Source organism: Dendrobates tinctorius, unplaced genomic scaffold (assembly GCF_039654945.1).
Source record: "Dendrobates tinctorius isolate UK_male_01 unplaced genomic scaffold, ASM3965494v1 ptg000084l, whole genome shotgun sequence".
In the NCBI taxonomy this organism is placed as follows: Eukaryota; Metazoa; Chordata; class Amphibia; order Anura; family Dendrobatidae; genus Dendrobates; species Dendrobates tinctorius.
Window position 1 is genome coordinate 38,446,627 of NW_027361752.1, and position 11,384 is coordinate 38,458,010.

The following is an 11,384-nucleotide window of genomic DNA, read 5'->3' on the forward strand; positions in this document are numbered from 1 at the left end:
GATTGGTAAGCGACTTTTTTGAAGTAGTGTCCGCATTCCATGACTTTAGCCAGAGGACTCGGCGTACAGCTACCATGTTGCTGTTAGCCCTTGCTACGCAGCCGGCCGCGTCCAAGGAGGCGGCCAAAAGGTATTTTCCCGCATGGTTAACCTGATCTGCAAGATCCGCCAACTCATCTTGAGGAGCTGATGCTAAGATGCCCCTGCGAAGAATTTTAGCCCAAGCGGAAATGACTTTCGCCACCCAGGCAGATGCGAAGATAGGGCAGAGAGAGGCGCCAGATGCCTCAAAGATAGACTTAGCCAGAGATTCAATCTGCCTGTCAGTAGGATCTTTAAGCGATGCCCCATCTGGCAGAGAGAGCACCGTTTTTGAGGCTATCCGGGAAACTGGAGGATCCACCTCGGGAGCCTTGGACCACTTTGTGAGCAGGTCTGCGTCAAAGGGGTACAGTACGTCTAAGTACTTGCGGCCTGAGAAATGTTGCTCAGGGCGCTCCCAGTGTTTGGATAAGGTAGTATCGAAATCTTTGTAATTGGGAAAGGTTCGAGATGGAGGTCTTGCTCGTTTAAGGAGAACAGAGCATTCCTGAGGTGGAGTCTTATCCTGCTTAATCTTTAGCGTTTGGAAGATAGCTGAAATAAGGCTATCGACCATGTCCCGTGTTTTAGAAACGCTGTTCCCTTCCGAACTAGCTTCCGATTGAGAGTCATCGCCCGACTGAAGGCCGTCATCCGAGGAAGGTCTGGGGGAAGCAGAAGGGCCCTGCGAGCTAGAGGACGAAGTAGACAGAGCCCGCTTCCTAGAACTCCTGCCCTGTCTGTCTCTCTGAAGGTCGCGGTCAGGTGCAGACGACTCACCCTGAGAGGCGGTCGGGGCACAGGTGGCTGTAGATAGCTGAGGTAATCGTTCTAAGACCTGGACCAGCGACTGTGATACTTTTGTCAAGTCAGATACAGACTGAGACATTACAACGGCCCACTCCGGGGGGAGGGAGGAGGGGAGAGTGCCCTCAGCCCGGGACTCTGTGCGCTCCTGAGATGCTGACATATTTGAAGGACTGCAGGGGGGGCAGAATGGAGACGACTGACCCGATGCCCACTTCTTTTTACAGCGCGCACAGGCGTAATAGATAGCGGTGGGCGTGAAGCAGAGATCCCCTGAAGGGTTGGGCATAGGTAAACTGCACTAAATGGCCGCAGGAATTAGGGAATAACTGCCGAGGAGAGCTAATCTTTGCCTCAGAGCAGAGCCTACCGAGATTCTGGCGAGCAGCAGAAAACGCTGAAGTGTCCCCCAAGCAGCGCAGGAAGGAGTGAAAATCCAGGAAATCCTTGTGCTGGAGGCTGGGGGCGGAGCTTAGCGGCTGCGCCGTGACTGGCTAACAGCGAAGGAGAGGGCATGGCCGAAGGAGGAGGCTGGCATATCAAAGGGAAAGGAGCCCTGTGATGGGCTAGAAAACGCGCGCTGAAAAGAGCGCGCTCAGGAAGGGAGGAGAGAGAACGCTGAGGGAAAGTGAAAGTGAAAGGAAGACGCCGCAGCCCCATGCCTACGCCGACATAACGGAGCCTATCTGACAGTGGCCCTGGGAAGTCTGCCTCCCCTGCTTGTGACGCTGTGTGGTGAGTGGAGGAATCCCCAGTGTCTCCCTGGGAGTGAGAAGCAAGCGGCGTGAGCGAGCGGCAGGCAGAGAGGGCGAGAAATTCAAATAATTGTGGACCTGTAATCACCAAGGTCCAACTTCTCCCATTCACGGAGCTTATGCGGGGCCGGAGGGAACGTACAGGCACTTACCTGACGTCCCTGAAGAGGATGACCACAGGGGTCCACGGAGAAACGGCAGGCCACTGGGGGGGGGGTCCTCTGTACCCGCATCCTGCAGAAGACGGCCTGAACCTCCTGCGATCGCCGTCTTCCTCTCAGCCCTGTCCCGAGAAAGGGGTGAGGAGGGGGATTCGGCAAGGACCAGCCACCTGTCCACAACCCTTATCACCAGAAGGTGATAGGGAAAAAGTCCTGCCTGCGGTACTGAGAGTTGCGATGTGGGTGACACCACACTGCTCGCTGAGCCGCATGATATGGGAAATCGGGGTGATAACTATACCCTGTTTCCCGACAGAAAAAACCTGAAAGATAAAAGAGAAAAGATTAAAAGGTTCGATCTAAACCCTAAAGGAAAAAATGGATTAATAACTGCGGATCTGGGGAGATCCCGGTCCGCCTCCTACAGACACTAAGCACAAACTGAGGTGCTTGGTGCCTGTCGGTGGGTGTATACTGCCGGGAAGGAGCTAATTTTTATTGTTTTGCATAGTGTCAGCCTCCTAGCAGCAGCAGCATACACCCATGGTAATCTGCGTCCCCCAATAAGGCGATAAAGAAATGGTGTTGCAAAAATGAGAAATCGCTGGTCAACTTTTAACCCTTATAACTTCCTAAGAAAAAAAAATTTTGGTTCCAAAATTGTGCTGATGTAAAGTAAACATGTGGGAAATGTTACTTATTATGTTTTTTGCGTGCTGTATCTCTGTGATTTAAGGGCATAAAAATTCAAAGTTGGAAAATTGCGAAATTTTCAAAATTTTTGCCAAATTTCCATTTTTTCACAAATAAACGCAAGTTATATGAATGAAATTTTACCACTAACATGAAGTCCAATATGTCAGGAGAAAACAATGTCATAAGATCCATGGAAGCATTTCAGAGTTATTACCTCATAAAAGGACAGTGGTCAGAATTGTAAAAATTGGCCTGGTCATGAATGTGCAAACCACCCTTGGGGGTAAAGGGGTTAAAAAACAGTGCCTGCCTAATTTTATTTGTTCTCTCAGATGTTCTATGAATTATTGTTCTTCCATGTACTTAACCAAAGGCTGCAGCATTATTTTTATGCCATGTAATAAAGAAAAGGCTGCATATTTGTTTGTCATTTTATTTTTTGGTGTTGTAAAAATTCCAGATACACAAATATTAATTTTTGTTGTTTCTCTGTTTCCCAGATTCCTGGCTACTGGAGAGACCCTCTCTTCACTGCACTTCCAGTACCGGCTTGGAATCTCCACCTTGTCAGGAATAGTTGCGGACACCTGCCGGGCTTTGTGGGACGTTCTGTGTCCCGAATTTCTGCCCCTCCCCACCGTGGAAAAGTGGATTGAAAATGCAGAAAGATTCTGGACAGTCTGCAATTTCCCCAACTGTTTGGGTGTGGTGGATGGGAAACACATCCGGATTATAAAACCAAAAAGAACTGGATCAGAGTACTATAATTACAAAAAGTACTTCTCTACAGTACTCATGGCCATTTCTGATGCAGACTGTAAGTTTGTTGCAGTGGACATTGGTGCATTTGGGCTTGGGAATGACTCCCAGACTTTTAAGAACTCGGACATGGGCCGGAGGTTGTATGGCAACCAGTTCAATTTCCCCATACCATGTCCTCTTCCCAACACCGAAGGTCCACCACAGCCCTTTGCAATGGTTGGGGATGAGGCATTCCAGATGTGCCAAAACCTCCTCAAACCCTACTCCAGCCGGGACATGGACCACAACAAAAGAATTTTTAATTACAGGCTGACCAGGGCAAGTGGAACTGTAGTGTGCCTTTGGTATACTTGTCTCTAGATGGCGCCTTTTAACCACAGCCATTAATCTGAAACTGGATGAGGTGGTGAAGGCGTGTGTGGTTCTACACAATTTTGTTATGGTTAGAGAGCACCCGAACTTTGAGCTTGATGATGCCGCTCCTAACCCCTTGCCAAAATTTAATCAGCACCCTCTCAGGTCATCCGTTGAAGTTGGCCAAATGAGGGACCAATTTGCGGCCTACTTCAACTCAGATCTATGACGGGTGGCCTGGCAAGACCAAATGGTGTAACAAAGTTTACTTTTGTGTTTATATTAATAAAAAAAATTTGTTGATACCTGTACCGAGTGCACTCTGTCTTTTTACACTTCAATATAATAATCAACTGACCAGGTGTACGATTGAATTCGTGATGCTGTGTTTTGTGCATCCTTCATTTAATAGTACTCAAGACCAAGTGACAATACATACACACAACTTGTATGATCTTTATTATCTTTACACTTTGAGTTCGGTGTGATGCGATGGTGGAGATAATACCACTAATATTTGTGTCACCTGTCATGATGTTACAATTATTCATTTTGGAATGCAGGAGCATTCTTAACTATTTATGATACCTAACACTGTGACTAACCATATTCAGACGCTTATCACACATTGTCAGGAGAATACACATAAGAGGTTAACTGCAGCAGCGCTATAGTCTGAGTTATATATATGCAGACTGAAGTGACGCTGCTGGTTACAACTCATGTGTATTCACCTGCACAGGTGTGATCGTTATGATACAAGGCCAGGGTATTGTACAATTGGCGGGTATTTTCAACATCATCTAATCAGTTTATCTACACACACTGAATAGAGGATGAGGTTAATTACAAGGTCTAGCTATAATAACCTTGGATTGTATCCAAAAAAGTTAAATGATGTTAAAAAAACACCATAGTGAAGTTACTGTTTTGGATACAAACCAAGGTAACAATAGATAGGCCTTGCACTCAACACCATCCTCTATTCAGTCTTTGTTTTATTACCTGACTGAAAAGACTGATGTGGAAAATACAAGTCATCTAGATTTCTTGTTTTGACTACACATATCTCCAAGATTGACACGCGTAAACGTGTCATTAATGGAGCTATGCGTTGACAAAAAAAGAAAAAGGTACAGCGCAGTGTGTTTACAGCGCAGTGTGTGTTGGCGGCGAGAGACACATTAAACCAAACTTTTTTTGAAGCAGAAAAATTGCACATTTATTTTGTAAAACTAAAAAAAAGGTTATTTTTATTTTGAAGGACGTTTGGGGGAAGAGTGGGATACTTTGGGGGTGTGGAGAGATGAGGAACGGCTGGAAATTGAGGAAGGGGTTCTAGGTGAAGGGGCTACTAAAGTACTGGGGGAAGGGAGATCAGGCATGGAACTGGAGGCTGGTTGAGAAACGTTGGAAGGAAAGGGGGGACTGACTAACAAAGTCTTTTGTTTCTTCTTCTTTGGGGCAGGAGTCACCTGCCTTTACCGACTACCACCTTGTGACCGCCTTACAGTTGTTGACCGCCTCGAGATGTTGGACCGTGTCTGTGAAGAATAAAATATGGAATGTGGGTCTCCCCTGGGGTGCTCGGTCGAGGCACTGGCGGTGCTCCTTGCAGGAGAACTTGTGGTGTCGGTGCTAATTGAAGGTGAAGTATGTGTGGTGCTTCTGGTGGGAGAATAGGTGGCAGTGCTCCTATCAGGCGAAGCGGTGGCGGTGCTCCTGTGATGAGGAGTGGTGGTGGTGCTACGTGTAGGCGAAGCGGTGGTGGTGCTTCTCTGAAGAGGAGTGGTGGTGGTTCCCCGAGTAGGTGAAGCAGTGGCGGTACTCCTCTGAAGAGTGGTGGTGGCGGTGCTACAATGATGATGAGTGGTGGAGGTGCTCCTGGAATGATGAGGAGTTGTGGCTGTGCTCCCATGCTGATGATGCGAAGTGGCGGTGCTCCGTTCCGGAGATGATGTAGTCTCTGTGGTCCAAACAGGAGAAGATGTGGCAGTGTCCCAAGCAGATTTTGCACTGGAGGGGCGCCATGATGTGGAAACGGTGGCAGTACTGGTGCTCTAGACAGGAGCAGCGCTTGACATGTTGGTGGCGATGGTGGAGTGTCCAGCAGCACTCGGCATTGGTGTGGTGTAGTGGTGTCCGGCTTAGCTAGGAATGCAGGTGGCCGTGCTGTGGTATGCAGCAGAAGTCGGTACTGTGGAGAAGCGAGTCAGTGGTGGCACAGATGGGAATGACACCACTGACTGCTGCACGTACTGATTCTGCTGCATAGCCTGCAAGAAAGCAGTGTTGCAGGCGTGTAACACATTCAGCTGTTGCTCAGGACTAAGGTGATCCGCCATGCCCCGTTGAATTTTACTAAAGAAATGGTGCGCCGGTCTATTGAGGTCGGCCTCCAGCCGTTCAAAGCGCTGGTCGGAAGAGTGGAAGAGGTGTTCCATGTGGTTAAAACCACGTTCCATTAGTGAAAAACCACTTTCCACTCTTTCGGCCAGCGTCTTGAGGCTGGCATAAAAGGCTTCGCTCAAGTGCATAAACTCGGGCATGACATTCCTGTCCGAGGCCCTCTGCCGCTGGCGGGTAGTGCCCGCATAACCAGTGGCAGAGACCTGGGACAGGGGAACACCTGATGGACCAGCTTCCTAGTCACCAGCTGTCTGTGTTGCAGACCTGCAACTTGCTTCCTGGCTGTCGGATGGCTGGGACGGGTCCGAGGTTGATCGATGAAGAACCGCTCCAGGGACAGGTTGCAGGGTGCTGCTTCAGGTGCTGTGGAAAAAAAAGGTAAACATTAGTATCAAGCATTAACAAGACGGATCATCTGTGGAAGAAAAAATCACCGATTATGTTCAATGAAAACACAAAAAAAAAAGGAAATTATACTTACGCTCTGGTGGCAAGGACCGGTCGTAGGAATTCCAAAGCACGATGATATCGGTACTTGGTTCTGCTCCTTGCTGATGAGCCACTGCAAACCTGTCCCTCAGCACAAACCTCAGTGTTGAACCGGTCCTTCATCGAGCGCCAAAGTGTGCGGACTTTGTTCACTGTTGAAAAAATAATAAAATAAACATTATACAATGCACAGCTGGCAACATCTTGTATAATTTCTTACACCTGATTTCCCTTGTCAAACAGTCAATGCGGCATCAAAAAAAAAACAATACACAATGCATTGACTGTTGAACCTGAGGACACTTGTGTGTTTACTGCAGGAATATATCTTGCAGTAAACACACAAGTATCATCAGGTGCAAGAGATAAAGCATGAACAATAGAACATTGCAATTCACAATGCAAAAACTGTTGAATCTGATGACACGTGTGTTCACTGCAAGAATATATCTTGCAGGAAACACACAAGTATCATCAGGTGCAAGAGATAAAGCATGAAGAATACAGCATTAAAAATCTCAATGCCTTGACTGCTGAACCTGAGGACGCTTGTGTGTTTACTGCAAGAATATATCTTGCAGTAAACACACAAGTATCATCAGGTGCAAGAGATAAAGCATGAACAATAGAACATTACAATTCACAATGCAAAGACTGTTGATCCTCAGGACACTTGTGTGTTCACTGCAGGAATATATCTTGCAGGAAACACACAAGTATCATCAGGTGCAAGAGATAAAGCATGAAGAATACAGCATTAAAAATCACAATGCCTTAACTGTTGAACCTGAGGACACTTCTGTGTTTACTGCAAGAATATATCTTGCAGGAAGCACACAAGTATCATCAGGTGCAAGAGATAAAGAATGAAGAATACAGCATTAAAAATCTCACTGCCTTGACTGCTTAACCTGAGGACACTTGTGTGTTCACTGCAAGAATATATCTTGCAGGGAACACACAAGTATCATCAGGTGCAAGAGCTAAAGCATGAACAATAGAACATTACAATTCACAATGCAAAGACTGTTGATCCTGAGGACACTTGTGTGTTAACTGCAAGAATATATCTTGCAGTAAACACACAAGTATCATCAGGTGCAAGAGATAAAGCATGAACAATAGAACATTACAATTCACAATGCATTGACTGTTGAACCTGAGGACACTTGTGTGTTCACTGCAAGAATATATCTTGCAGGAAACACACAAGTATCATCAGGTGCAAGAGATAAAGCATGAAGAATACAGCATTAAAAATCACAATGCAAAGACTGTTGAACCTGAGGACACTTGTGTGTTCATTGCAAGAAAATATCTTGCAGTAAACACACAAGTATCATCAGGTGCAAGAGATAAAGCATGAACAATACATTACAATTCACAATGCATTGACTGTTGAACCTGAGAACACTTGTGTGTTCACTGCAAGAATATATCTTGCAGGAAACACACAAGTATCATCAGGTGCAAGAGATAAAGCATGAAGAATACAGCATTAAAAATCACAATGCCTTGGCTGCTGAACCTGAGGACACTTGTGTGTTTACTGCAAGAATATATCTTGCAGGAAACACACAAGTATCATCAGGTGCAAGAGATAAAGCATGAAGAATACAGCATTAAAAATCACAATGCCTTGACTGCTGAACCTGAGGACACTTGTGTGTTCACTGCAAGAATATACACTCACTGGCCACTTTATTAGGTACACCTGTCCAACTGTGTGTTAAGACTTAATTTCTAATCAGCCAATCACATGGCGGCAACTCAGTGCATTTAGGCATGTAGACATGGTCAAGACAATCTCCTGCAGTTCAAACCGAGCATCAGTATGGGGAAGAAAGGTGATTTGAGTGCCTTTGAACGTGGCATGATTGTTGGTGCCAGAAGGGCTGGTCTGAGTATTTCAGAAACTGCTGATCTACTGGGATTTTCACGCACAACCATCTCTAGGGTTTACAGAGAATGGTCCGAAAAAGAAAAAAAATCCAGTGAGCGGCAGTTCTGTGGCCGGAAATGCCATGTTGATGCCAGAGGTCAGAGGAGAATGGGCAGACTGGTTCGAGCTGATAGAAAGGCAACAGTGACTCAAATTGCCACCCGTTACAACCAAGGTAGGCAGAAGAGCATCTCTGAATGCACAGTGCGTCGAACTTTGAGGCAGATGGGCTACAGCAGCAGAAGACCACACTGGGTACCACTCCTCTCAGCTAAGAACAGGAAACTGAGGCTACAATTTGCACAAGCTCATCGAAATTGGACAGTAGAAGATTGGAAAAACGTTGCCTGGTCTGATGAGTCTCGATTTCTGCTGCGACATTCGGATGGTAGGGTCAGAATTTGGCGTAAACAACATGAAAGCATGGATCCATCCATCCTTGTATCAACGGTTCAGGCTGGTGGTGGTGGTGTCATGGTGTGGGGAATTTTTTCTTGGCACTCTTTGGGCCCCTTGGTACCAATTGAGCATCGTTGCAACGCCACAGCCTACCTGAGTATTGTTGCTGACCATGTCCATCCCTTTATGACCACAATGTACCCAACATCTTATGGCTACTTTCAGCAGGATAATGCGCCATGTCATAAAGCTCGAATCATCTCAGATTGGTTTCTTGAACATGACAATGAGTTCACTGTACTCAAATGGCCTCCTCAGTCACCAGATCTCAATCCAATAGAGCATCTTTGGGATGTGGTGGAACGGGAGATTCGCATCAGGGATGTGCAGCCGACAAATCTGCGCCAACTGTGTGATGCCATCATGTCAATATGGTCCAAAATCTCTGAGGAATGCTTCCAGCACCTTCTTGAATCTCTGCCACGAAGAATTGAGGCAGTTCTGAAGGCAAAAGGGGGTCCAACCCGTTACTAGCATGGTGTACCTAATAAAGTGGCCAGTGAGTGTATCTTGCAATAAACACACAAGTATCATCAGGTGCAAGAGATAAAGCATGAAGAATACAGCATTAAAAATCACAATGCCTTGACTGGTGAACCTGAGGACGCTTGTGTGTTTACTGCAAGAATATATCTTGCAGGAAACACACAAGTATTATCAGGTGCAAGAGATAAAGCATGAACAATACAACATTACAATTCACAATGCACTGACTGTTGAACCTGAGGACACGTGTTCACTGCAAGAATATATCTTGCAGTAATCACACAAGTATCATCAGGTGCAAGAGACAAAGCATGAACAATACGACATTACAATTCACAATGCATTCAATCTTGTTCCTGAGCACACTGTTATGGTCCCTGATAGAATCTATCTATCAGGAAACAAAACAGTATCCTCAGGACAAAGACTGAATGCGGCATCACAGAACAGGGAAATACTTACTAAACGCCTTCTTTAAAGTTGCAGAGGTCAGAGGTGTATCTAGGCTTTCTGGCACCCGGGGCAAGAAGTCGGTTCGGCGCCCCCCCCCCAGTACATAAGCGATTTCCAAACTTAGTCATGTACTGACGAGCTGCTCTCCCTAATGATCTCAATGTTCAATGAAAAACTGAAAGAAGCAGGAAGAGAAGCTCGTCACAAGACCATAAGTATGCGATTTTCATAGTGAAGTGTCCATGTGATGACTACTGGAACCTGCAGAGCTGAATCCTGACATTGCAGCTTCTGAATTCTCACAACAAATACACTGTACACTTAGGATTCTCCCGTACCGGTGGCAAGATGGCAAGAGTACACGGTCATGTCAGCACAAGCATGTGATTTATATACTTCTGGCCACATTCCGACTAGACGTGCCCGGCCTCGCTCTGTCATTATCATTGAGTGAGGCCACATATGTCTAGTCAGCATGTGACCGCATGTATGTAAATTACCGGCACAGCGTTCAGTGAGCACTGTGAGAATTCAGAAGTCTGCAGTCACATAGAATGTCTGCAGACTCAGCAGACCTGGACAACCCCTGTAATGCTCCTGACATAAATAAAAAACATGAGCATTAGTCAGTATCACAAATAATATTTACATCCAGGTACCTTATAGATGACGTTGTCTCTGGAGTCGTTCTCCTTCTTTTCTTCTTGTCCAGACCCCTTGATGAGTTTTCTCATCCACATCTCATCTCTGCAGACTTCCATCTTCTCCAGTCTTCTGCAGCAAATCTCCACATGATACCCTTAAAGATAGAAGTGTCATTATAATGCTCTTAAATAAAAATATCTGCAATACAGTGTATACTGTCTCCTCACACTATTCCCCTCCCTCCTCATACTGTCTCCTCTAACATCCCCCCTGTTCACCATACTGTCTCCTCATATATTTACCCCCCACTCTCTATACTGCCTGCTCACACATACCCCCTGACTCCCCATACTGTGTCTGCACACATCCCATCACCCTCACTCCCCATATTGTGTCCACATAGATTTTTTCCATCGCTACTCATACTGTATCCACATACATTTACCCGATTGACTCCCCATACTGTCTGCACCCATCCCCCACTCACCATACTGTGCCTGCACCCATCCCCCATACTGTTTCCTCATACATGCCCTCATACATACACTCTTCATTTGTGTCCTCAAATCTCCCCACACACATAAGTATCCCCCATCCCCACTCCAAATCCTCACACACATTAAATATCCCTACTCCAAATCCCCCCACACATTATGTTCCCCCCTCCCCACTCAAAATCCCCCCACACATTATGTTCCCTTATCCCCACTTATCCCTATAATGTCCTTAGGTTTCCCCCATAATGTCCTCTGGTTCCCCCATAACGTCCTCAGGTTTCCCCCCATAATATCCTCAGGTTTCCCCTATAATGTCCTCAGGTTTCCCCCATAATGTCCTCAGGTTTCCCCCATAATATCCTCAGGTTTCCCCTATAATGTCCTCAGG

At 46.1% G+C, this 11,384-nt stretch overlaps 1 long non-coding RNA gene across 1 annotated transcript; it reads right to left on the reverse strand.

Annotated features, from left to right (window-relative positions):
* Positions 1 to 4,793: 4,793 nt before the first annotated feature.
* On the reverse strand, positions 4,794 to 10,033 carry LOC141097404 (uncharacterized). Its single transcript, XR_012233951.1, has 3 exons — positions 9,864 to 10,033; positions 6,507 to 6,666; positions 4,794 to 6,388 (listed from the first exon to the last, which is right to left on the reverse strand). It is a non-coding gene; the product is annotated as an uncharacterized lncRNA (long non-coding RNA).
* Positions 10,034 to 11,384: the final 1,351 nt, after the last annotated feature.